The sequence below is a fragment of the Bactrocera tryoni genome, chromosome 1, assembly GCF_016617805.1.
Source record: "Bactrocera tryoni isolate S06 chromosome 1, CSIRO_BtryS06_freeze2, whole genome shotgun sequence".
In the NCBI taxonomy this organism is placed as follows: Eukaryota; Metazoa; Arthropoda; class Insecta; order Diptera; family Tephritidae; genus Bactrocera; species Bactrocera tryoni.
This window is the reverse complement of record NC_052499.1, coordinates 10,527,385-10,533,384: the sequence shown is the minus strand read 5'-3', so window position 1 is coordinate 10,533,384 and position 6,000 is coordinate 10,527,385.

Here is a 6,000-nt window from a genome sequence, read left to right as displayed (position 1 = left end):
AAAGACCGAACACCAAAGTAGTCGATGTTTCTTATTAACTCGCGCTGAACAGCATAGCGTGGAATTCCATTCATGCATTTACGCACATTCAAGTGGCTGAAGAAAGTGAGAGTTAACCACGAGGCGGGAGACAGCAGTCAACGAAGGCAAGCCGCAGAGTGCGCCAGTGTTTAATGTACGACAAGTGCGTGAGTGCGTTCAAAAAAGAGTGCAAGAGAGTGTTGTTGTTGTATTATGTGTTAAATATTACCACCTGTAGTTGTGTTATATACACCTTGTTCATTGACCGTTCGAAATAAACAAAAAAGAAGACTAAAAATTATTTGTAAAACGATGTAATGAAAGAATGTGGAACATAAAAACAGTGGTGAAGAGTGTGTTAAGATCCACACTGTGAAAAAGAGGCTCGTCTAACAGCACGATCGACAGTTTTATTAAACAATACAAATAGAAAAAACCGGCTGTTCAATGAAATTTGAAAAAAAGTAGCGAGAAAGAAACGGGAGCCGGAAAGAAACGAGAAGCATATAATAATATTCACTTTTAGTTGATAAAAAGAAAGACTAGTTCAGTTGTTATAGTGTTTTTAAAGTAGTTCTCGGTGGCTATTCTGTGACACATGAAAGATCATCAGTTCAATTGTCGGCTTCAAATCAGCCGCGCAATTTCATACGGCGAATTCAAGTTCCAAAAATTAAATATATATACATATGTATATGATGAGTAGTTAAAATAAAAATACGTAATCTTAGAAAATTGAGATAATTCATCCAAACTGCTAATGTTGTGATATTTGACCTCAAAGAGTCTCTCTTTGCTTTCTAAAAGAGTTTAAAAACGGATTTATTTTGTTTTTGTAAAAAAGAAACAATCATATATTATCAGCTTTAAGTCTGCTTCGACCTTAAAGTATACAGTATTGAGTGAGTTCATTAAATAGCGGAACTTGGGGCCAGTCGAAATACAAAACAGCGCCATTTGAATGAATAAAAAATAAGTCAATTTTTCTTAAGCAGTCAAAGCCTTCCTCTACCAACTACTGCCATCAGATGGCAAGATTAAAACTTTCGGAGCTATTCTGATTCCGACGGCACAATATTGCCTGCGCAGCTGAACGCTTGTTTCACTGTTGCTGTTGTCTTCCTGCAATTTGTTCTTCGTTCGCTATCGTAAGTGATATTTTCTACTCAATTGCCTATAGGGTCCAAAGTAGCATTTGATAGGAAAAGTGATTCTGTTATAGATTTCAGACTAGTGTTGATTCTTTTTCCCAGATCAGATAAACGAGATTATCTACAATTTCGGTCAACTGTCATGGTGATGCCAGGAAAGTCGATATATTTCATAATAGAGATATTATTTTTTCCAACATTAGCTACAATAAATCAGTGAAATATCACGTCTGCATTCACATTCTTTATGAAACGGAATATGATACAATTAGTGCCATTATGTAACGGCTTTTAAAATTTATGCAAGCTTTATATAAAAAAAAACAATGCGGGAAAAGGTAACTGATTTCACCCTGTAAAAAAAACTCAGAGGTCGACAGATGCACAGCTGGAATATGCGTGCTCATATTTCACGGTTATCTTCCAAATCTGAGAACACTGAATCTCATCAGCTTCTCGACGGCGAGCATCAAACTTTTACAAAATATGTTCCATTCAGTTTTGAAATTATCGAAGAGATGGTGTGTGTCGATCCACGGGTCTTTTCCAAGATTGGCGCATGGTGAATATCTGGACAGTCGTTAATCCTCCAGGCGTAAAGACACACTGATAAGGTCCAATCTTCCGTTGGAATAACGGGAAGATCAGTAAATATCATTTTAAAGATCACTAGGGCCTAAAAAAAGTGAAACAACGATTGGTTCTAAAATAGCTCAGTTTTTTCGAAAAAAAGCGTAGCGTTAACATCTGTGAAACACTGCTTTCCGACTACCATGATGTCATGAAACATATTATTACTAGAGATGAGTCTTAGATCTATGCTTATTATGTGAAAAAGACGATCCATCGGTCGAATATCTTGGCAAAGGTGAGCAGAAGCCTAAAAAAATACACAAAGTAGGTCGAAAATCGAGGTTATGTTGACAGTTTTCTTCGATTATTGAGGTGTGGTGCACTCCAAATCCCTTCCTTTTTCGTAAGTTTTTCGCCTCCGTATTTGCCTGATTTAGCTCCGTGTGACTTTTGGCGATTCAGTAAACTCAAACGACCGCTCCGGGGAAACCGTTTTGAGTCAATTGAAGACATTACAAGTGAATCGTTACGAGCAACAATTGTTTCGAAGATTGTTAAAAACGTTGGCACAAGTGTATTGGGGCCAAGTTAGTGGTTTAAAAAAATATATTTAAACACCAATTGGCGATTGGTTGCTTCTTATTTCGTTTTCTTCTAATTGTTTTAAGTGTTAAGCGAAATGACTTCTAGTTTTAATCTGAGTGAGGCTTTATAGTGCTTTAATTTTTTTTTTACTTTTATAAGAAAGTGAGAATGTGTTTGAAAAATTTCAATAAACTTTTTTAATTAGATATTTTTGTTTGTTGTTGTTTTCGACGATAAACTTTTGCGTATATCAGCAATCATCATTATAGCTCACACCGCGTTGTCAGTTGCTTATTTAGCGCTTCTCTTCGTTTTCCCAAAGCAATTCTCTCACAAAATATTTTCATCTTGTTTTAAATAGTATTTTTATTATTCTATATATTTTTAAATTGCATACTACGGACTTTGAGCTGCATACTCGTACTATCTTGGGATGCTTTTGTTTTGACTGCTCAGTATTTGAAGAACTGTTGACGTCTTTACACCAAAGCAGAAAGATAGCCGCGACTTGTTAAATAGATATATATATACAAATAAAAATAAATGTTAAAAATTAAAAATATACTATTGTATATATATGCATACATTTTTTAAATATGTATCGTTATATACGTGCACACATACCTTCATATGTACAAAGTTCAGAAAATATTTAATATGGACGGCAAAAAAGTGATCAAATATATTGTAATATAGCCATACATTCACATACGCGTGCAAAAGTAAATAGTAATAAGAATAAGAAAGTGAAGAATGAGCAAAATTTGCTTTGCCAAATAATTTCTGTGATATACTATGTGCTTACATATGTATATATAAACCAAGGTATATATATATATGTACGAGTTTAAGTAAATCGCTTTAAAAATAATTTTGCGTTCAACGCGTCGTAAATTGAAAAGTGTCACTTGTGATTGTCAAGAGCAGTGGCACTCTTGTTGTGCCACCCACCACAGCGGCGTGTTCGCGTGTTCATATACTCGAAGGCTTGGCGGTCATTTGCTTTATGTGTGCGTATTTTTGTTTTTGTCTCGTTTTCGGCATTTAGTGCGTGTTTTTGAATTATTGACAATTAATGCACCGCAATTGCGTGAACGCTATAAATTAAATGCACACACACATATGCACATGGTACGTATTGGGAATATTGTGCAGAAGAAACGATCAAAAGCAACATTGCGATGAGTTAGACTGCGTGGCGTACGCACGAGTGCAAATGATTGCCTCGCCGATTTGCAATCGGAATTACTATTTCGTGGGCGTTCGGCGTATTTGCATAATTGTCCGTGACATTGCCGAGAGCCGATAATGACAAAATGGTCGGTTGGTTTAGAAGTCAGTGTATCATAGGAATTTGAAATTATAACGGGTTTTTCAATAAGAGCGCTAAAAAAGTTTTAAGTAAGACAAAAACGGTTTGGGATATCAATAAAATTCTTTATTCCTGTAAAGTAATTCGATGCCGTTATGTATGAAACTCGATTTCTTTCGCATGGCCACCACAGCTACGCTTGCAGAAGTCCAGAAGCTGCAACAATTTTCGACGGTTTTTAAGCACAAATTGTCGCTGGCTTGTTGTCATAGACCATAGACTTGACGTAGCCTCACAGGATATAGTTTAACGGCGTCAAATCGCAAGACCGAGGCGGCCAATTGACTGAGCCATTTCGTGAGATAACACGTTTATCAAACTTGCTTTTCAATAAACCGATTGTGACATTCGCTGTGTGGCTTGTGGCGCCGTCCTGTTAGAACCACATATTGTCCCAGTCTATATCATCAAGTTCGAAAAAAAATTCCAAAAATATTCGGTTATCATTGAGCGGTAGAGATTCCCATTCACAGTAACGTGCCGTTTTGATCTACAGGGAAGAAGTACGGTCCAAGACGCCGCTGGCCCATAAACCGCATCAAACTACAATTTTTTCTGGATGCAATGGTGACTCATGGAGTACGTGTAGATTGTTGCCACTCAGCCAAAAATGAGCCCCATCGCTGAAGCTGATTTTTCAATGAAAATTCGGATAATTTTCAAGTTGTTGCTCAGCCCAATTCACGAACATACGAAGATTCTGGGGGTCAAGCGGCTTCAGTTCTTGCGTCAATATGATCTTTTAAGGATTTAGGCCGAGATCTTTTCGCAAAATTCGCCATAACGTCACAGAGATGTCCAACGCTTGAGAACGACGTGTTAGAGACTGATTTGAGTCTTCCTCAATTGATGCACCAGCGGCAGCAATATTCTCGACACTACGGGCACTTCTTTGTCTCATTGGTACGGGAACATTTTGTACTGTGCCTGTGAATTCAAATTTTTCCACCAGACGCTCAATTGTTGATCTGACATGAAGAATGTAACTACATTCGTTCGGATTGTATTTCTTAAAATTTTAACGTTTGTATAAAAAACTATGTACAGTAGTATTATTTAAAGTATTGCTCTTCTGAAGCCATAACATTTGAGCAACTTTTCGGCACTTTGCGTATTATATTGCGAATTAACTGACTAACAATGAATCAAACCAAATTTTTTAAATTCTGTTCTGATGTGAACCATAGTCCAATGAGGGCGTTCTGCAATGACCAAAAAATTGGTAGTCTTAAGGGAAAAAGTCTGGGTAATAAATCGGGTGGGGCAAAACTTTCTAACAACTCATTTTCAAATAGTATTTAACCTGTTTGCGATCGAGCGTTGTCGAGATGGTAAATTATGTCTCTTGCCTAGTCGCAAATTTCGAGTGTTTATCGGCAATCGCTTGTCTCAATTTGTTTAGTTATTATGGATAGTGTTCCTCATTAATAGCTTCATCCGGTTTTAGAATCTCATCCAGCACGTCCTACTGATCCTATTAAATAATAGGTTGTCAAAAAAGTCTTGCGGTATTTTCGCTAGCTGGCGCTGAAAGCGCGTAGTTCTAGTTTTATTCGTCGCATCGGGTCATGCTATACTTTTTTGGAAAGCTCATTTCACGCGCTAACACGTGTTTGATTGATTGTCGTTTCTTTTAAGTCGTTCGTGAGTTATAGCGTCGCAAACATGGAGCAAAATAAAGAGAAAATACGGCATATTTTACAGTACGATAAAGGCAAAAATGCATCTCAAGCCGCCAATAAAAGTTTTGCAGTTTATGGGTCCGGAAGGCCTGTCATCGAAAATTGCGATAAAATCGTTGAATTGGTCGAAAGAGACCGGCATAGTAGCAGCCGTAGCATCGGTCAAGAGCTGGGCATGAGTTAGCAAAAATTCATTTGAATTTCGATAAAAAAATTCAATAAAAATACCGCAAGACTTTTTTGACAAACCATTACATAGTCTTACTTTGCCTTCGTGGATATTCGGCATTGTCGTTGATTTGATATATGTATGTATTAGAGTGATTCAAAAAAAAAAGTTTTCTTTTTCGTTTGGTACTCGGAAAAATAGGTTCCTAGACACCTCCAGTCACTGTCCGATGCAAAAAACACTTGTTTTGTAGCATACGAGCAGTATTTATGGCATGCAATAGCTCTTCCTCCTTCTCTTGGCTTCAATTAATTTGACGCCCGAATTTAAACATTTTAAAATGGCTACTTCAGTGACTCCGAAAGGGTTAGCGAGCTCTTCTTGTATAACTCTTTGAGTTTCTTTGAACTTTTTAGGCGATGAAGTCCTTGTCTTTTCTCTTTAATT